The sequence below is a fragment of the Lontra canadensis genome, unplaced genomic scaffold (genome assembly GCF_010015895.1).
Source record: "Lontra canadensis isolate GAN:19392208 unplaced genomic scaffold, GSC_riverotter_1.0 scaffold10, whole genome shotgun sequence".
Taxonomy (NCBI): domain Eukaryota; kingdom Metazoa; phylum Chordata; class Mammalia; order Carnivora; family Mustelidae; genus Lontra; species Lontra canadensis.
In genome coordinates this window covers 23,933,152-23,955,519 of record NW_022631004.1, presented here as the reverse complement: position 1 = coordinate 23,955,519, position 22,368 = coordinate 23,933,152, and the positions used below count along the sequence as shown (strand labels likewise).

The 22,368-nt window shown below is 43.2% G+C and overlaps 1 protein-coding gene across 2 annotated transcripts in view; it reads right to left on the bottom strand.

The window, feature by feature from the left end:
- The window catches only part of EBF2 (EBF transcription factor 2), a 186,736-nt gene that overhangs the window by 151,928 nt on the left and 12,440 nt on the right, over positions 1 to 22,368 (bottom strand). The window lies entirely within an intron of this gene.

The window sequence follows — 22,368 nt, the reverse complement described above, 5'->3', positions numbered from 1 at the left end:
CAGGGGCCCATCAGGGCGAACCACTGCTGACAGCTTGGAACGGCACAGCACACAGATTTATTTCACAGACAGCCACAGACAGGAATTTAGCACCCTGGGCTGGCCTCCTGCTTAGTGGAGAAGGTGTTAAAATGCAACCATGCAGAGCTCTCCCTTGAACAAAACCCAGTAGCGACTAATCAAGCGGTCACCCGTCCCCCGGCAGAAAATTCCGGGTGCCGAGCAGCTGAGCGCCGAGCGCGGGAGCCCCATCCTGACAGCTGCTGCTCGGGCGCCCGCCGCAGCTTTGCGCGCTGCCTCGGCAATCGCTAAATATTTTGTGTGACCTTTCAACTTACAAATTAATTGATTTATAAACAACGGCAAATGTTATTTATTTATTTCTGACATCTTGGAATGCCTTCCCTCGGATTTAAGGGCACAAAGCTGGCGAGAATATTCCCTGAGGCCTGCCGGCGCGTCAGACCCGGAAGGTGGCGGCTCTTGCTGTCCCCCGTGCTGTCCCTCATCAACGGGCCTTTGCCGGGGGACGGATGGCTGAAAGGTGGGGACTGAAGTGGGCACTGATGTGGAGACGTTCACCTGCCCCCACTAAGCAGATCTGCAGCATGGTCTCCCCCCCACCCCACGGAAAAGAAGGACACGAGCTTGGTTCTACCCGTATCCATACGTGCGTGGGGGAGTACAGGCGTATTGACGCGTGTGCCATGTGTGCATATACATGTGTGTATGTATTCATGAAATATATTTACCCGTACAGATATGTCTCTGAGGCAGCCTTCACCTTCAGATTTGCAGCAAAAGTTCCTAACTCTCCCCGCTGCCGCTGGCTCTAAACAAGTACTCAACAGCTGATCAGCTGAGCTATTTAGGGATAAAGGCAAACTACATTTATTGAAGCAGTTGAAATTGCGTCCTGGTCACTGGGGGTTGTTCCCAGGGAAATTGCATACAGCCGGTGATATTGTTTATATCGATTATTTTGCTAATCTCGCTCTCCCTCACATGGGCTCTGCTTTCTTAGACTTAGTTGGTGTGTTTATGAGACTACCAACTTGTTCTGGCAAAAAGACGAAAGAGAAAGAAGGGAGGAGGAGGAGGAACAGAAGAAACATTTCACTTTCGGATTTTCTGTGTTGGGAATAAGCCTCCCCCCCACCCCCCTTCTCTCATTTTTAATTCCATTTTTTTTTTAGATTTTTTAATTTATCTATTTGACAGAGAGAGATCACAAGTAGGCAGAGAGACAGGCAGAGAGAGAGAAGGGGGAAGCAGGCTTCCTGCTGAGCAGAGACCCCGATGCGGGGCTCGATCCCGGGACCCTGAGATCATGACCTGAGCCGAAGGCAGAGGCTTAACCCACTGAGCCACCCAGGCGTCCCTTTAATTCCATTTTTATTGGCTCTGAATGTTGTCCTCACCTATTGTATTCCCACTAAATATATCCCCCCAGCTCACTACTCTCTCTCTCCCCACCTCAACTCTTGAAGTTTGCCAATCGATAAATAATAATGACCAGATGCTCTCTCTGTCCAGTGCAGTAACCATGCATAGCGCCGTGGGAAGAACACATCAGATCAGACAACGATCTGTGTCCCAGAGGTCTTTCCCCAAGTGCTGCAGGAGTGAGATGCGTTGGCACCATCCACTAAAAGGATCCTGCCCAAGACCCCGAAATGCATCTTCCCAGAATCGAGTCCACGTTTGTTGCGACAGCCCTGTGTACCTCTCAGGTGCTATTCACCATCCTGCCAGCATTCTTAGGGGAAAATAACATTTATTTGGACATTTTTTTTAAACCAACGTGTTATCAAATTTCAGGGGCACTTGCCCAGCCAACAAAAGGGCATAGTATGAATAAGAAGCTGATGCCTGGGCAAGTGCCCCTCCAGAGCTCCTCCCCCAGAGCGGTAAACGTTTCCCCACCTCACTGTGCTAACTTTACAAAGGGAGCCTTGAAAGAGCCAGAGCTTCAGAAAACCGAAGTGGGGAAAGAAACTTCATCACCTTAGGAAGCCAAATCTGTCTGCTTCCATTCCACGACAGAAAAGAAAAAAAATTATGCCCTGTTTATTTTTCTACTTCTCTCGCTTCTTTCTAAGCATATCACTTTCCTAGAGTTCTTGTGTTATAGATTTTGGTTAAAGGAATGAGACTGTATTTCTGTCCCTAAAGTCAAAAGTGGCGGGTTGTATGGAGGAGGGTTGGGCAAAGGAGAGGAAGCGGCAAGATGTATCAGAGGGACCTTCTCTGGAGGGGTCCCTTTGCATACACACACACACACATATATGCAAATACACACACACACACACACACACACACACATATATATATATAAAGTTAACATCACACTTAACTAGTATAGGAAACATTAGGAAAAGTGTATTTTCATTTATATGAAAATAGTAGCTTATAATTCTATGCAAAGAAAAATGCAATCAAAAATAACTAGCTTAAAATAGAGAAACTGGCCTTAACCTCAAGCTGAAAATCACTGAAGTGAATCCTGATGCTTACTAAGCTTGTCCCTCTCACACGTACTCTTTTGTCTCTTCCTGGAGTCGGTATGTAGTACATGAAACAGGTCCATTCATTCTACAAGTAAGTGTGTTTGCATTCCAGATGAAATCTATTAAGACAAGGACGAAGGATGAGCCAGCATGGGCAGATAGGGTTCTTAACTCTTCCACTAATGGACACGGTTACAGTTTTTATTCTGGACTTACATAACATGTTCTGCCTTTGAGACATTTTCCGCTTTGTGCTGTTTGCTAGATTTCAAACAGGTGCTACCAGTGAGACACCCAGGTAGAGGGAAATTTCCCTGTCTCCTTGGTCAGTGTGCAGTGTGTATGCTCAAAGCATTCCTGGTACCTCTGACCACTGAAACATTAAACAAAGGCTTCCATAATGTAGGTCTTCTTTTAGTCACTCATTAAATAAGTATTCATTGATATCTACTCTGTGTTAGACATTATTCTAGATGTTGGGGATAAACCACTGAACAGAAAGATGAAAAACTCTCTGCCCCCCTGTAGTGGGAGTCAGGGAGGGCAATATCCACAAACAACAAATGGGTAAAATAGACAACACATTAATTGGTGAAAAGTGTGATATGAAAAATCAAGTAGGGAAGGGGGTTAGAAGTGCGGGACCTGGAAGGAGGCACTTCACCGAGGTGACGGCTAAGGCCCAAGGACATCTGAGCAAAAACTTGATATTGAAACACAGAGACACAATTTAAAAATAGCTATGAATTAACTAAGACTTTAATTACTGATTACAGCCAGTAGTAACACAACTGAATTTCTCCCCATTTTCCTTCCAGACACGAGGTTGCGCTTTCCCGCACCCTTTGCTGCTTCTTTCCCACTGAACTTGCACCATTTGGTTCCTGCTGTCTTAACAGCAGGTTCTGTCATTCCTTTAAGTCATATTTGCTGAGTGTCTACTCTGTGTCAACATTGTGAGGAGGAAATATCAAAATGGTGTTGAAGGAATATCTATGATGTCACATGACTCTTTTCCCTACTGTCTCTTCCCTCCCCCATTCTACTTGCTCTGCTTCCCTTTTTTTTCTTTAAGATTTTATTCATTTATTTGAGAGAGAGAGAGAGAGAGAATGAGAGAGATCCAGAGAGAGCACGAGAAGAGGGTAGGGTCAGAGGGAGAAGCAGACTCCCCACTGAGCAGGGGGCCCTATGCAGGACTCAATCCTGGGACTCCAGAATCACGACCTGAGCTGAAGGCAATTGCTTAACCAACTGAACCACCCAGGCTCCCCTGCTCTGCTTCCTTCTTAAGGCAGAAACATTCAGAGATCCCCATTCAGTACTTGGGATTTTTAATTTCAAGCGCCCCCCAACAACGCTGTAAATAGATGTGCTCCAGTTACAACAATTCAGATTCCCTGGTTTTCTGATACGCGCGTCCCAAAATCACATTTCTACTCACTATTAAAAACTCAAGGCAAGCCACAACAAAATGACTCCATGCAATTCTGTATCACAGGTAAAAGAAAACCTTGTCGATATGAAATCAGACAGTGTAAAATTCTCTCCCAGAGGAATCTGGCATTATTACATCCCCCATCAATCATGGTATTGTTTCTCCAACAACTGTATCAGATGCAGCAGCCGGATATTGCTATGTCATCCTTCCAATTCAGCGGGGAAGTCAGATACCATTACCAACAATTCCAGGCCCACCAAAATCTGGACTCTGCCTAGAGATTTCAAAGTCCTCATTTGTTTCCAACAATGATCTCCAAATCTCAGGACTTTGCCATTGACTGTAATGGAATTTGACCTAAATATTTGTGTGTGACCTGTACATGTACATTTATGAGGAAACTATGACTCTGACTGGGCATATGCAAAGAAACACCATATACACATTATCATTGACTAATACATGATAATATACTATTGGATGGCATATAGTTCAAATCTTAACCCATTAAAGATTAGTTCCTTAACTTATCAAGGATTAGCCCTGGACATTCCAAGGATTCCCTCCAGCCCATGTCATGGATCACCTATAGATCGGTTCTGGGCAATGCTCCAAGTATCCAGGATATAATAGATAGACACACTAATGGACCCAGCAAAGCATCTGCCTTCTGAATTTAGGTGTTTTTTTTTTTTTTCAGTAAATAGAGAATTTGGGGGTTTGTCTCATCAAATACTCCCAATGTGGGTAAACATCACAAAACCAAGCTTAAGCTGAAATATGGATATCAGCTGAATTTTCAAATTATCTTTTCTTTATTCTCTTATGCCATTAGGATAAAAACTCTGCACCCCTTCCCCACCCCCTACACACACACACAAAGTTGACTTAGAAGGTTTCCATTTCGCGTAACACTTCCCTTTGTCCCTGCCACTGATAACCCAAAGCCAGTGAAGTGAGGGTCTTGCCTTCGCCCCCACACAGAAAACACCCACAGTACATCCACCTTATGTGCCTTATTTATAATCCTCTGTAAATTCACCCAAAAGTCATGAACTACATAATACTAATTCTTATAGGTTGACATATTTCCCTGATCTTTCATGAGCCACATGGGGAAACAGTTTTCTCCTGATCTGAATGAAGAAGAAAAACAGTGATCCTAATCAACCATTTGCCCTTAGTGGCTTCCCTAAACAAATCTGGGAAAGCGCTTAAAGGCTTGGGAATAACCATGACCCTGCTTGATGCACTGTAATAACCCTACCTAATTATACTGATATAAAAACTAATTGGAAAGATAGCAAATGTCAGGGTAAGATGCAAATCGTAGGGTGTTAATTGCTGAACAGGTGCTGGAATAGAATTAAATGAGCATTCTGATTAAAAGAGTGGAGGAAACAAATGTGGACCCCCGGTACAAACTTGGCCATGTGACTTCTTCAGCGACCCATTCCACCAGGAAAAGGTCATGGTGCTCTGACCTCTGTTTTGTGATGGGTGGACCAAGAAAATAATAGTGGCCACAGAAGAAAAAACAACCTAGCAACAATATCAACATGACTTCCAGACGCAACTGCTTGGTTTCAGCCCCAGAGAATTGCAATGTGTTTTAAGAGTTCTTAGATACAGAAACAAACCTCGAGTATGCATACACGCTCATCTTTTCCCTTCCACCTTGAACCAGAAGTCTTCCTGTCCCCGCTCTCCTTGCCTACAGCACTACCACAGTGCTTAAGGGCTCATCTGGGTGGCAACCGAGGGCTTGATTAATTAACGGAATCTATAGCATTGCTTGTCTTCAATAAGGTGAAACGGCATGAGAACGGCAGTAGTGTGGGATGACAGGACAGAGAATACATCAGAGGTTCCAACTGCTATAAACTGGTCATTCTTATTGCAAGCAGCATTTACGAAGGCTCTAGCAATCCAAACTGTAAACCGTATCCATAAAGGCAATTTTCTCCTTAGCCCGGTGTGACTAATGAAGAAGGCTTCTTCACAAACTCCTGGTCCCTTGGTCAAACTTGAGGCCAATCATCATGAATCTCCTGATGTTTGGCAAAACCTGAACCAATAGCACCTGTCTGCTGAGCCCATCTAAAGAGGACACCCTCATGGCAGCCGCTGCAGGTGCGTGCTGGGTGACAGTAGAGACAGCCCCCAAGTTCCAACTCGATATGACCCCTTCCCAAAACCATGACACCATCCATGCTTCCACCTCCCAAAAAACTCCTTTGCTTTGGCCCCACAATGCCCTCAACCCAAAAGAAATGCTCTATGCCAAGGCCCTAATATTTTCCCCATCATATAGCCCCAAAGAACCTAGAAGGAAATTATTCCATTTCCAGGAAGGATGCTGTAGCTGAAATAGTTGACAGGGACTTGAGATTTATGATGCCAGAAAACTAAACCAGTTCTTCAGGGCAGTGAGGCTGAAGTGGCTCAGTCCTGCCCTATTCTACTGATATTTCTTCCTCCACCCAGCCCCAGGGTAGAACAGCAATTCATTTACTGTGTTCATTCCGTGGGGGGGGGGGGGGGGGGGCTCTTCGCCTGGTGTCTGTCAACTGCACACCGTTCCGCCTACATATATTTGGTTCTGGAGATATAGCCTAGGGACAGCAGGTACACAGAGCAGCAAAGTTAATCCTTTGCATTCAGACCTGTGTCTACTAAAGTTAGAGCAGAAAGCTGATCAACCCAGTTTGCTTCCTTTTATTTTTTTTTCTTTGTATTTCATCAATTTGGCCTCCGCTTACACTGGGCAAAAGAAAATAATACGATGGTTACATTAGACAACGCCTTAACTCAGCAACCCAATTTCAAAGTGCAAACAGAGGAGCTCCCAAATGCTTTAAGAGGGGAATGTGGCTACAGGAGGCATGGGTGAGATTTCACCTTATTTATTTATGCTTTTATAAGGACACTGAGAATAATAATAAAACAGAATGGGAAAGAGAAAATTTTGCTCTGGCATAGAGATGGGTGGGTATAACCTCCTTGCTCTTTCCTTTTCTTTGATCTTAAGAAAAGCTCACTCTCTCTTGTTCACTCTCTCCTTAAGGAAAAAAATAAACTGTCTCCTGAGTAATAAAGTCAAGACACTTGCCAGTAAAAATTGGTTAAGGTCATCACTTCTGAAGGTCAAACGAGTTTTAGAAAAGATGCCATGTGGGATCACCATGCAGCACATTTAGTTAAATGGTTAAAAATAATAAAAATAATGACAGTAGTGGAGTTATTTAAAAAAAAAAAAAAGCACAGAAGTCAGAGAGAAAATGAGAGAACCAGATGTCTTAAAGGAATGCTGGGAAATGCTTAAGAGAAAGATTTCTCCCACCCCAAACAAAAGCTTCCCCAAGGATCTTTTGAGATGCGCTGTCAGTATCTGATGTCGCTACAACATCATATATCTTTTTTTGTGTTTTGCTGTGCGGTGTCCTTATTTATTTATTTTACTTTAACAAAGAAGACGCAATAGGGAAAACTTTTTTAAAAGGATGGCAATTCAAGTTGACCCCAAAGCAAGCATTTCCCCAGATCCCTTGTGCATCTATCCGCCTTGTCAAAAGATCCAAAAGACAGCAGAAGCAGCGTTGCTCCAATAGTAGATGGGAATAGAAAGAGGCCAACCTCACACTCAGCGTTTCTGAAAACGATACCATCGATTTTCAGTGAGGAGAGGATACCACAGTGTCTGCAGGTTCCAAAGGAAGAATTCACCTTTTTATATATATATAAAAAAAAAAGAGCATGAACAGGTGGAGGCCAAGAGACTGTTACGAGATGCAAATGAGCTCTCACGGGAGACCTCTCTGGCTCCAAAAACAAACTGGGAATCCGCACTGACAGCACAGTCCAGGTTCCAAGTTATGTCACATCCCTCCGCAGGGCAGCAGTGGGCAGTCAGGCCTAGCGCTTTCTATGATCCGTTTGCTTTGTCAGGCCACAGCTCACCCACGGAACCAAAAAGTCTCCCGTGCCAAGTGATGCTTTAAAACTCTGGTAAGGCCACCACAAGACTCAAGTTCCAAGTACTGCTCGTTGCCAGTGACAATTAGAACAATCTGAAAATGTTCCTCCTGGAAAAATACACTCTTTTTTGTTGTAACAGGGGTGTAAACGCCAGCCAATCTCTTTTGGCACCCAGTGCTGTAAGAAGTGCTTTCACTCTGCCACCTCTGGACAAAAACGCCCTCAGCGAGCATCCTCCAAGGACCAGCTCTGAAAAGGGGTTTCGCGTATCAGGTTAATGCATGCACTTGGCACGGCCCAACTTTTGCACCAAGGCTCTGGGGTATGGGGTGATAAGAGCCAGGTTCTGTTTGTTAACGATAAGGCAATTATTTCTTTGGTACTTCATAGGAAAAAAAAAAATCTTATAGCAAAGATTCAAACAAGGATCCCTAGGGAGACAACGGAACTCATAGGTTGGAAAAGTTTCTTTTTTTTTTTTTTTTTTTCCTTCTCAGGAGCAAACAAATGGGCCATTGAGAGCAACAGAATGGCTGAGACCAAGTTCCCGACAAACACGCTGGCAGTCGGCTCCCGAGCAAGTCCACGATAACTTAGGGAGGGGAAGGGGAGAGGCAAGGGGAAGGAGAGAGAGGGAAAAAGGCACAGAGTGAGAGGAAATGAAAAGAGAAAAGGAGGCGAGAACAAGAGTAGAATAGGAGTAAAGAGGCAAGAAAGAGAACAAAGGGGTGGTGACGGGATAAGAGAAAAGAAAGGGCACGATGCATCCTTGGTGGAAGTTTCAGTGTGTTCGGAGATTGAAGAGGTCCATGAACTTGGAAGGGTAAACATTAGATCTTTATTTTCACTGACCTCTAAATGAAATTTAGCATCTCCTTCTATTTGAAATGTAAACAACAAGCCCCAATAGGATTATAGATTCATGGGCTTCCCTGGCCCATCAACAGCATCCGTGGTTTAAAAAAAAAAAAAAAAAGTTGGGGTGGGGGAATGGGGAAGGGAAGGATGCGAACACTGACACCTTGGGAAGGTATTAGACGTCCTCTCCCTCTGCAGGCATAATATTTCATAGGCTAGATATGTGTGACTTGGGTTTGGAAAAAAGATACTTTCATTTACCCCCTGGCTCTGGTTTCCTGCCTTTAGTCCATGGCTTCCTTAACCTTCCCTGGAATCCGCTTATGTGCAACAAGTCTAGGCTTCCCATGCCAGAGAGCTTTCAGGAAGTTTTTCTCAAGGTCATTACATCTGATTAACAGCTGAGAGTCAGTTCCATAGCTCTGCAGGTCAGGTCAAGCATGACAATTTTTCGGACACAGTTTTGCCCAGCTGGTTCCTGCTAAACGCTGTAAAACTCAAAAAATGGTAGGCTGTGACTTTCCGAAGAAGCATGTCACTGACGCCTCATTTTTAGTTTCCTACAAAGGGGGAAAAATGCTGAAGAGACCAAGACAATCTACAGATGGAATGGGTCTCAAAACAACCAGCCTTCTGTTCAACCTTCCTTGTACTTGGAATTACATCACAGAATCGGAGCTTCAAACCCTGCTGTCAGGGTAGACTAGCACCCAGCAGTCAGTGGACCACTGACCCCATGACCTGTGGAGTAATCTACTAGTTATGGCCCTTTATGGATGTGAGTGGGGAACAGCTGAGCCCATGTCCTTGGAAAATCCCTACCTCCTGTTCCAGTATCACAGGTCAGGATGGCCCAACTGACAGAAATCATGCCAACTCACCAAACTGATCTTTCTGTCCTGGTCTGCAGATACTCAGGCTTGGGCTGTGTTCCAGAGGTTTCTAAACCAAAGCATTCCCCTACCCCCTTCATGAAGCAAGGAGACCTAACACCTTGACCAGAGGCTTCTTGATGCTGGGACGAGTTTGCAAACTTTTAGAATAGATGCCTCACTCAAATCCAGCTGCCTCATCCAAGGTTACAAAGTGGGGAGGCAGCCTTTTTCAGGGTTTGAAAAACTTGACACGCTTTTCTCATCTAAAGAAGGGATGGTCTGAAAGGACAGGGGAGGGCTTCTCAAAGAAGAGCCCACAGCTCCACATCCTCTTTGGAGAAAGAGCATTTCTACCTGACAAGAAGAGTTTGTGGGACTCTAGATCCTAAGTTACACCCGTGAGCAGGCAGGTGCCAGCCATCAGAGTAGCGGAGGTCAGGCACAAGATGGAGAAAGATGCTAAACCAGATAGACCCTGACCAAAACCACATCCAGGCTTACCTCACTGTCTGGTTAATTTGCTTCCAGTCTCAGTGATGGGAATTAGACAATTGCTTTAAAAACTCAGAAGCCACCATAAAAATAGAAAATTATTGCTTCCTGTCATGACCAAATATTAAACACAGTGCACACCTAATGACTCTATCCCTCCCCAGGGAAGAAGCTTTATGAACAATCAAATCCCAGCAGACTTCTACTGTTTGGGTTCGGAAGTCTCATTACGGGCTCACTGATCCAATACAATTTACAAGCTCAATGGACTCCACTCGAAGTGAAAACCGCCAAGCCAGAGTTATAAACGGAACACCTACAGTGAAGCCAGCATTTCATTTTTCATCAGGGAACGAAAAGAAGAAAGAGGGGATTGAGGAAAGAGGCATTAGGATACAAGTTGCTCAAGGAAATGTTTCTGACAGCCTGTGTCGGAATCAAGGTTAGACACCTCACTGAAAATGTGAGGCAAGGTTGGGGGGGAGGCGGGGATGCAAGGGAGACCTGAAAACCAGAGGCAGGAAGTAAAAAGAAAGGTCAACAAAGGGAAAAAAGAGGGAGATGGGGCATGGGTGGGGTGCAAGGGAAGTGAGGGAAGCAAGAGGACCGTTTTGGAATCTGACATCCATTTCTCAACATAGGTTGACTCAAAAATGACACCAAATTTTTAAAGTTGGATTTTTTTTCAGTTCACTAAATTACCCAGATATATGTATAAATGGTGGTTATCCTTCATCTTGTGACTCAACATCTGGATGATAAAATGCATTAGCCACTCTACATTTACTTGGGCAAGCATCAAGTGAACTGTTAGCATTAAATCGAAGTAAAGTCTGGCTCTTGTTCAAACGTCAGCCAGGACCAAGTGGGGAAAGAGGAGCTTCCCCTTTACCTTTAACTCTGGGCAATTTATCACTCGAGCCTAAACAATCCCACATGTTGGAAGCGCTGAGGGAGACTTAGGGAACGCTGAACAAAGGCTTTCAGGGAAGTCAGAATGAAAGTGAACAGGAGATGGACAGTGGACACTAAGCAAAAGCAATGCAAGGGAGGCGACAAGTCCATAAAACAGGGTCTAGACAGAGCATGAGAGCAAGGCACTGAGAGGTGACAAAAAGAGACAAGAGACAGAACTCTGAGGAGGGGGTCTGGGTGGAGAAACTGGTAAAGACTGAGGGCAGCAGGGGGGCGCGGTGAGGCAGTCAGGGAATGCTGATGGTTCCCAATCTTGCTTTCTGCTCACCTATCAGCCTCCTAAATGAATCTCCTATGTGTGAGTCAACTTCCACATAGACAAGAAGGTAATGATGACCCCTGTCTGAAGGTAGGAATAAAAACAAACAAAAAACAAAACATGGAAAGGAAGGCACCAAGCATGTGTTGATCAGCCGTAGGGCCAATCACGGAGCAGGGCTCTTATACACATTGTCTCTCCCCATCCCGGTGCTGTGAGGCAGCCCTAAGTCTCCTATTTTTCAGATAAGAAACTGGGATTCAGGTAGGGTTGCCAAATAAAATACAGGAAGTTCAGTTAATTTTGAATTTCAGATAAAAGCGAAAGATTTTTTTTTTTTCAGTCTAAGTATATTCGAAATATTGCCTGGGAAAGGTTTATCCTGAAAATATATTTGCTGTTTATTTGAAATACAAATTTAATTAGGATATATTTACACCAAAAAAAAAAATCACTCAAGTTTATGTGATATTTAAATTTAACTGGGCATCCTGTATTTTTATTTGCTAAATCTGGCAAATCCAAACTCAATGAGAGGCAGGAAATGAATGAGTGGGTAAATGGATGAATGGCATAGAGGAGTGGTCAAACCTAGGTCTGAAGCCAGATTTTGCTACACTTATTATCACATTGCAGGAATAATAGCCACTTCAAGCGTATGATCCACATGTCATAAATCTGTGTTGGACGTACAGCCTTTTACACAGAACAAACTGGCTACATACAAAATTACTGATTATAGCAAATGAAAATGTCATCAGTCTGACCCATGGCATGATGCTTAAAAGGTGATGAATCCTCCAACGCTCCAGTCCAATTAGAAGATTTGAGACTCAGCGACACTGTATTTGGCGTGAATGCCATTGTATCTCCTGTCCTCTCCTTGCATAGACCGCCACAGTTTTGTCCTAGGATCTAGAGATCTTGCCTCTAATCCCAGTTGAATCTTTGACCTGCTTGCTGCACGGCCATTGAACAAGTTGCTCTTCAACTCAGTTTTCTCATCTGAAATGTGGGGTGACAGTCCCAGTATGTAGCTAAGATGAGTCACGTGCATAGCTTTAAATCAATCAGGAAAATGTCCTGCACAACTGTGCAAATCTGGACCCAAAACAAACAAACAAAAGGCTTGCCCTTTGTCTCCATAGAGACCCACCTCAGGGCTTTATTGGAGGGCCTCTGTGTGAATAACAGCATATGAAGGTACAACGACCCAGAATGCATGACCATTTTGTGAAATCTCTAAAAAGTCCTGGCACCCTCTGTGCCTCAAAAAATGCAGGTGTTAACCCCAAAGTGCTGGCCTGACTCCATCTGGATCCATCCCTGCAAATTCTTCCATTCCTGCCATCCTATCAGTGGGATTAGGAATTTCTCCCTATTTCCTTTTCAAAAGCTCCGTTATATGTGAGCAGCTGCAGCATTTCTCACCAGTTCTGGCTCCTTGGTGGTCTTGAGGGGGCTGGGAGAGTTTCAGAACAAAACCTTCCTGGAAGACAATGATTTAGTAAATTACCCAGTCCAGGCTGATGAAATGCTCACTCTTTATAGACTTGGGTCCAGGCTGCCTGACATGCTTTGAGCCTCTTGTCACCCAACCACTTTCCTTTCAAGCAAACACCCCCTCCAATTGCAACCCTAGGTCAATATGAAGAACAGAGCAACAGAGAACAATTCCTCTAAGATTTCTATCAACAAATCATCTAATCAAGTCCTACTGGGTAGAACCCTAAGTCTGAAAAATCATTTGTGGGTAACTTCCTTCTTATCTCCTTGGGATATCTCATATTTCCCATTTGGCTTGTTAGCCTCTTGGCTGGTAAAAGATAGAGCCAGAAGAACTTATCTAGCCCCATTTGCTCACATAGAAAAAGAAAGAAAGAACTGGAAGTTCTAGAAGGTTCTCTCTAAACGAACGTGTAGTCTTATCAATCTTTCCCCAGGTACAAGTCCTTTGTTCCCCTGAGAGCCAACTAGACAACTCTGAAAAGAAATACCTTTCCTAGAAATAAACATCTATCTCTTATTATTAGCACAGAACAACTTCGGAATACTGTTCTTCTACTCTTGACTCATCCCCTTCCTGGTAATTCTGCTATTTAATCACATCATACAATTTTATGAGGAAGAAGCTGGACATTGAAGCATATCATTATTTGTTCTGCATAACTGCATACAACCACTTGGTCCTTTGATTTTCACTGGGAATTGGTCCAGGGGACCTGTGCAAGCACTTTGGATGAAAGAATGCTAGTAAAGATGAGCTGGTTTGAGTTTTTTCACCTCTTTTCTAAAGAATTACTTGTAAATGGTTTGGATTCTGGCCTCTGAGTTCCGGCTTTCTCACAAACATCCAGGCTACTAAAAAATTCACAGATTGCCAGATGGTACAACAGCAGTTCTTTGCAAAGGATCTGAGCTTTCCAGTGAACAAAGGACGTGTACTCATGGGGACAAGTGGCAACATCAGCAAAAGCTTTGGAGTGGTGGGTGTATTGGGGGAGGGGAAGTGAAATGTGGAGAGGTGAGAAAATGGGTCTTTTACCTCCAGTGACTGGTATCTGGCAGAGGAAACCCAAGTCCCAACCACTACTGGTGGTAGAAGGGAGCACATCCAGAAGAAGATGAAAGAAATAAATCAGAAACTGGGATATTTTTATAGGAAGCCACAAAATTTGAAGCTGCCCATCTTCCCAATTCCTGATGGTACAAGGTAATGGAAATATGCCCAAGCTCTGGCAGATAAACTGATAAATTCCCCCAAAAAGGCACAAAAAGAAAAGCATTTGTGAACTATTGGTAACACCTTCCTAATAGGTTCCCTTACTTCCATTCCCGATTTTCCAATTCATCTTCAGAGTTATCTCTCCAAAATATTGACCTGACCATGAAATTGCATTACTCAAAATCTTCTGATGTCTTTCCACCGATCAACAAAATATGTCAAAATACTTTCGTACAGCCGTATAAAATCTTACAAAATCTGGACCCAAATAATCTTTCTTACTTCTCCTACTGCTCCCCCTTCACACATATCCCTGCACTTGTAAAACTATGAGCAGCCTGAAGAAAGCCTTTCCTTTCATATATCTTCTCCTACATACTTTCCTCCTAGAATGGCCTTTGGCCTCAACCAGGAATGTCTAAGTTACAGTCATCACCCTTTACACCTCTACCTAGATGAAAATCATCTCCCTGCTACAGGTCTTCAGAGCTTAACTCTCTGCCTCTCTTATGGCAGTTTTTGCATTTTCCATTGCATCACATTTTTTTTCTGCACATCCTTTGTTTTTCCATCTGAACTGTAAGCTCAGATGATAGGACAGCTTCGTGTCTATTCAATTTTATTATCCCTAAGGGCACCTTTCAAAGTCTATAATATAAGAGACCCTTGATAAACATTTACTGAGTGATTCATTCTGCCTCACAACCCTAGATATCTGTTCCTGGCATTGTTTTGTACCTGTCTGCCACTGGGGGTAAGACTGCTAAGCAATAGTCAAATACAACTAGTTACAGGAAAGGTCCTATATGAATTGGCAAAGGACTCTGTCATCCAAACTCTTCAAGGCTTGGCAGTCACAGATTAATCTGCCAATATTTACTGAGTAACTATAGTATCCAAGCCACTTGATAGACACTGTGGAAGATATAAGGTAATAATTGCCATGACTTTTTTTAAAGCATCTCTTCTGTTATGTACTGTGGTAGTCACCTTACACACACTAATGTTTTTAATACCACAACTCATTGAGAAAGGCAGTATTATCAGCACCATCATAAAATTAAAAAAAAAAAGAAAAAAAAAGATAGACAAGTGACACATGCCATCTGGCATCCAAGAATTACAATATACTTGCAAATGTCAGGCAAACCCAAATAGATTTAAGAAATGATCATATCTATACATCCTAACAAGAGGAAGCACAGGTGTCAAAGGTCAAGTGAGAAGACTCTGGCTATAAGAACTGATATCTTTTTTTTTTTTTGTAAGATTTTATTTATTTAATAGACAGAGATCACAAGTAGGCAAAGAGGCAGGCAGAGAGGGAGGCAGAGAGGGAGGCAGAGATAGAGGGGAGGAAGCAGGCTTACCACCGAGCAGAGAGCCTGACGTGGGGCTTGATTCCAGGACCCTGGGATCATGACCTGAGCCGAAGGCAGAGGCTTTAACCCACTGAGCCACCCAGGTGCCCCAAGAACTGAAATCTTTAAAGAGGCAGAATCTGAAGCAGGTCTTGAAAAATGGATAGGATTTATACTGACGGAGTTTGGGGTGGGTACTCCAGGTAGAGCTGGTATGTGCAAAGGGAGGGGGACATATGCAAGGTCTGTTTGATGAAACAGATTTTGATTTCATTTTGATTCATGAGGAAAGAAATGATGGGACTAGAAAGTTAGAACTGACCTGCCAGCCATTCACCTAGTCTGCCCTATACTTTTCACAGTTGGTAAATAAATATCTTACTGTGTAACTATTTAAGCTGTCAGCTCCATGAGAACAGGAACCATGGCAGTTATATTCTCTGATGGTCTCTTAGTGTCAGGAGTTCACAAATAATTTGCTAACTAGTTGAACAATAGAAATATATCCTAAATGAATGAATGATGGAGTGACCTGATGCACAGATGATTGAGCTAATCTGTGCCAAATCTTAAAGTTCTGCAAGTCTAAGAAGGCTGGTCCGTCGAATAGAATAAGGATAATTCTTAAACACTAACCCAAGAACAAAAGTAAACTTCATAACTCTTCTGTGCCATCTCTTTAATCAGCAGGAAGAGAGGGATTTTCTCAAAGGAAATTTCATTTCTTATTTACCACTTGGTCCAGGCTGTCATCCCATGATGTGTTTCAACCAAAAGGCATGTTTTTTTTCTACACCAGCAAGTGGAAGAGTCCCTTCTATCTGTGTCTCCCTAAATTGGCCAAGACGCTAGCAAAGGTTTTACTAGACAACAAAGGACAAAGAACAAGAAAGAATGATGCATTTACTTTAGGAAGATAATCTGTGTTTTTTAGTAAGAAAATCTACACCCTCTCTGAGAAAATGAAATTTTCGCTTAAAGAAAAAAAAAAAAAAGCCTGGGGCCAGGTTTTTGTAGACTTTTCACAGCACTGGGCTTCCCTACACCAGAGATGGGGAGTCTGGGCATGGAAGGCACACATTAATAGCTCCCGTAAATTACTGATGAGCAAGGCTGATGAATTAGCATTCAGGCCCCAAACCTGGGCCCTTAGCTAGAATCAGAGAATTCAGAGCTGGAAGGTAATGTGAAGGTCATCCATTAATCCAATGCACTTCTTTTTACAGATGGGGAAACTGAGACCCAAAGAGGCAGCTCTGACCTCTGTAATATTAGATAGCCAGTAAGTGAATGATCCGGGGCCAGAAGCAGGCATCCTGTTTCTAGTCGAAGGCCATATCTGCTACACAGTGCTGCCTTTCTGCCATGGGGACTGAGGACTAATATTCCATCAAACCTGTCACACATGAATGTGACTTGTACAACCTCAGAGTTAAATGGCACTTCAGAAGCCAACAGTGCCTACCACTTCCCAGAAAACAGATCCCCTCTCTAATGATCCCATCAAGAGTGCCTCCAGACCATAGTCCCCAGGTTTTTCCACTCTTACACAGCTCTGAATTCTGGAAGTTTTTCCTTCCTTTAGACAAAAGTCTTTTTCTCTGGAACTTCTACCCATTAACTACACTCTAATTTCACCACTGAAACTGGCCTGTGACCTTGGCTAAGTTCTCTAACTCCTTAAGACTCATTTTTTCCTCCATATAATTGAAACTTTTCTCAACCATTGAAGATTATTCAGAAGATTATTTAATGAGCACAAACTGCTTAGCACAATGCCCAACATCCAGTAAGTGCCAATTAAATGTTGAGCACTGGTCTTACCCAACCTTCTCGGAGACAGAAGTCTTTGTTCAGGAGGTACGTCTATTGATGTATCAGGCTTGTCCATTTCCAGGAAAAGGGAGGGAGTGGTCACAGATTGAAAACCAGCCTGAGTGGCCTAAGACGGCAGGAACCCACTCGGCTTTGTGGACATAAACTCAGCAAGAGCTCAACTCCAAGTACCATCCAAATACTGCTTCTACGCTAGAGGAAATAGTGGGGTTCAAAGCTGAATCTTCACCAAAAATCAAGGAGAGATTAATGTGGAGTTCGTTTGATAAATTAACAAAAATTCTAGTGTTCAGGTTGAATGCAATACCTTCTAGCACGCATGGAAGGTCAGTAAGGGCTTTACCCCCCACAGTTGTTCTCTGGAAGTTCCCATCCCACAAATGGTACTTTGCTGGAGTTAAGCGATACACTGAAGAGAGGAATAACAAGTATGGGTCAAAGGAAGGAGGATCCAAGCATGCACTCCGACGGAACAAGTCGATGAGGTGGAAAGAGGCAAGAAAAGGATTTGCCAAGTGGCAGAGAAAGAGCAAACAGGAAGCCTGAACCAGAGGGGAAAGCAGCAGGTGAAGATGCCTACCAAGATGACAATAGGAGAAAAACTTGGGATTATATTTAAAAAAAAAAAAAAAAGAGCAGTGCCTAGGTGGCTGGGTCGGTTCAGCATCCAACTCTTGGTTTCACCTCAGGTCATGATCTCAGGGTTGTGGGATCAAGCCCTGTGTCAGGCTCTGGGCTCAGTGGGGAGTCTACTTAAGATTCTTTCCCTCCTTCTCCCTCCCTCTCTGCTCTTCCCCCTGTTCCCACACACATGCCCTTGCTCTCTCTCTCTCTCTCTCTCTCAAATACATAAAAACACAAATAAATAAACACATAAATAAATAAATAAAATCTTGAAAGAAAGAAAATGTCCCGTTATGTGGGGGTGTGAAGAAATTGGGCCCTTTGTGCATGGTTGGTGGGAACATAAAATGAGGTAGCTGCTATGGAAATGGTTTGTCGTTCCTCAAATTATCATAGGGCCCAGCAATTCCACTTCTGGATATATATCCAGAAGAAGGGAAAACAAAGAATCAAAGAGATACTTGTACACCAATGTTCATAGCAACATTGTTCGCAAATAGCTCAAAGACCAAAGGAACCCAAGTGTCCATCGACCAATGAGTAGATAAACAAACATGATATATTCAGAATGGAGTATTATTCAGCTTTAGAAAGGAAGGCAACTTTTGACACATGCTACAACATGAGTGAAGCTTTAGGACATTAGGCTAAGTGAAATAAGCCAGTCACAAAAGGACAAACACAGTATGACTTTGCTTATGTGAGGTCCCCAGAGTAGTTAAACTCAGAGAGACAGAAAGTGGAATAGGGGCTGTCAGGGGCTGGAGGTGGGGGAGAATGGACAGTTAGTGCTCAATGGGGACAGAGGTTTAGTTTTGTAAGATACAAGAGTTGTGTAGAGGCATGGTGGCACTCCCTGCACAACCATGTGCATAAACCTAAACCATTTAGCTGCATGCTTAAAAATGGTTAAGAGGGTCAATTTTCTATTGAGTGTATTTTTCCACAACTAAAAGCTTATTTAAAAAAAAAGTGGGGGAGAGCCCGGGTGGCTCAGTGAGTTAAAGCCTCTGCCTTTGGCTCAGGTCATGATCCCAGGGTCCTGGGATCGAGCCCCACATCGGGCTCTCTCCTTGGCAGGGAGCCTGCTTCCTCCTCTCTCTCTTTCTGCTGCCTCTCTGCCTACTTGTGGTCTCTGTCTGTCAAATAAATAAATAAAATCTTTAAAAAATTTTTTTAATTTAATAAAAAAAGGAAGATAACATCAGGAAAACCCCCTTGTGCATACCTATATGCCAGATCTTTTCAAATCAACCTTTTGAATGAGGTTCATCTTGTTGTTTGTCTGGCTTCTTGAAAAAGAAAATAAACAAAAATACATCAACACAGAAAATGGTGCTCCTGGAAACGGAGTTCGGAAATGTGGAGACCAATGTCCCAAGACCAAAAGCTGGAATATTTAGGATGTGAAACATAGGTTGATGTGCCCTTTGAAGAGAAAATATCACACCGCTATACACAGGGGCAGGGACAGCCTACAAAGACTCAAAAAGAATTCTTGCCCTCGCCATCCATCAGCTTTTGATGGGGCTGTAAGAACTGGAAGAGTAAGGACTCTTTTTCACTCACCTACATTGGTGAACCTGTCCCTAAAATACTCTTCCCATGGAGCACCAGATTATCCTAAAAACCCCAGAGTTTCAGTAGATAATCAGAACAGGCTTCCAGACAGAGAAGAGAGTCTGAGAAGAATACAGCCCAGAATAAACAAGGTTGGATTAGCTCTGAGACCACAAAATACAAATCAGGCTTGAGACTTTTAATTTTTATTTACCACACACAGATCTTTATAAACAAGATTTAGGCTGAAGACCCAAGTAAGGATTATGGTTTCATTGTTGGTTTTGTTTTGTTCTGCTCTGCTGGTTTTTTTTTTTTTTTCCTTTCCAATAGGAACTTTGGATTTTTACACAAAAAACTGATAAACCCCACTGCCACTCTACATACGCACACATTTGTACACAGAAGGAAGGCTCTGCTGGGGGTCCATGATTCAGCAGCAAGTCCTGCTGAGCCATGTGTTGGCCTGGCTTTTTGGAGAGGTGTGTGGCTGCCCAGGAATTCACAAAAGCATGATGAAAAGACAGATAAGCTTCTAGAGAAATCAGGGCAGGGAATAATTTAGTAGGAAAAACAAATGAAAAAACAAAAAACCCTGGTCTGGGGCTAAGTTTTAGGAAACGAAGAACCAAATCTCTAATGGGTGATGCCCTTTCATAAATCCAATGATTCTCAGTGAAGGAGCCACAGTGTAGTAAAAGCTATTTTTCACACTTCAAGCAGCCTATTGGAAACTGAGTATCTGTCCAGGATGTGGTCACATGGGCTAAGTGAAAAGTCAAGTTGTTTTGTGTTTGAGCTGGAAGTCTACGGACTTAGTGTGCTAACGCTGGTTGCCTCATCCCAGTCAAAACTTCTGATAAGGCCATTGATGAGATCACGGACATTTCTGGAATGAGGTTTTTCCTTCCCATTCTGTTGTATGTCTTTGATTAATAAAAATGGAATTATAACTGAATGATTACTTGTTAATTGCAGTTTAGCAGACAAAATCTTACAAAACGCTGGGTTAGCCAAGGGAAACAACAGAAGGGGTCCTTTGTGGTGAAAACTTTGGGAACCACCCCTGAGCTCCCCATTCCTTCCCCTGAACATGCACAATTCCAAGGGAATAAATAGGCTTCCCTGGAGCCACAGTGGAGCGTGCCTGTTGTGTGAGAAAACTCAAAGAGAGACAGTGTAAATTAACTGCATCTGGTTAGACTGAGTGAGCAGGGGGAGGAGATAATTAGTTGGCATTATAGGAACAAGGGCAAAGACGAGAGTTCTATATTTACTCAGAGGAAATCCGAAATAGACTACTTTGCACCCGTTTGGTGCTCATGGGGGAATCTCAACATCTCCAGTTGGCAGACTTTGAACACAGGGAGTGAAAGCACAACTCAACCAAACCCCTGAATGACACAAACCACCCATCCCACTTCCAACAAATGGAAACCTGACTTTAGCTCCTGTTATTTCCACAATGAAGGGAAGAAGGCGAAGGTAAGCCACAAAGATATCCAGGAGCAATGATAAGACCAGAAGGAACAATGTCATCAGACAAAAGCCTGACAGTGAGTAGACAGAACAAATGCATCTGTTTATCATAAAGTGGGTTCTTGAAACACCTGATGATGGCCAATTTACCTGTACCCTTGGGTATTTATGTCTCCATGTGTAGATGAGCAACATTTCAAAAGTAATACACATTTCAAGTTATGCAGAGAAATCACTGGGCTGTTTTATTCTGCAAATGATAGTAAAAAATAAATGCCATTGCCACATAAAGCTCTATCACATGCAGCCAAAATACAATGTCCACCTTCTGAGAAGAATGCAAGGCTTTCTAGCACAAACAATGAAAGCACCCAATTTGAAACTCTTCTCTCTGTGGAGACTCTACACAGAGATATAGATAAAAGACTACCTTCTCTTGTACATGTAATGTGTGTTCACATAGGATGAAAATGTAAATATGTTTGGCTTTATCCTCAGGTGCAGGCTCCTTGGGTTTCTTAATGCAAGAACGACTCCATGAGGAGTCTTCAGGATGTGTGCTAATGAGATGTAAGGTGCAGCTCAGCATTTGTATGTTTACAGCCATTTCTAAAGCTGGTTTGTGGGTTATTCACCACAAGAGAAGAGGTACTTGTCATGAGGTTGGAGGAGCATCTTGAAAGGGAGCAAAGGTGTGTGAAGGAGAGATGATTGGTGAGGTCAGGGTACATGCCAGGAGGGACTGGGTCTGCATCTAGCTTGTTCTCATAGGCTTCAGATTTCCCCCAAGGGATCCTTAGGGCATCCTGAGATGTTGGGAAATAGGGCCATGTGCAATCAACACATTCAAGTCACATAAGTCAAGACAGACAGTGCCAGGAGAAGGAGGCTGTGGCAGCAAAGGGAACATGAGCCAAGAAGGATGGATGGCTGTGTTCTAGGACCAGCTTTATTCCACTCAGCTGTGCAATCATGGGCAAGTCATATCAGCATTCTTGGGCCAGTTTCCATCTGTCAAATGAGGAAGATGGCTGAACCCAAAGAGTTCTCACAACTCTTTCATTGGGAGCTTCCATGTACCTCCAGAAAAAAAGAGAAACCAAAACCAAAAAGGAAATTCCAAGCAGCTCCCTAAAATGAGTCTCACCTGAAACTCCTATGATGGCAAAAGTACCCCCCTACAACCAACAAACATTTGACATTTGGTTATTATCCTCTTCTAAGCATCTCAGAGAAGACTGCAAAACTTTCTGGAGCCTCCTGAAACCTAGAGTGGCAGGCAGTACCCTTCAGTCATACCACTGAAGAGCAGAGATGCTGAGTGCTTTGTCCAAGGTCAAGAATGAGGACAGGATCAGGATTCCAGCCTCCTCATTCCTAGGGCTATGCTATACT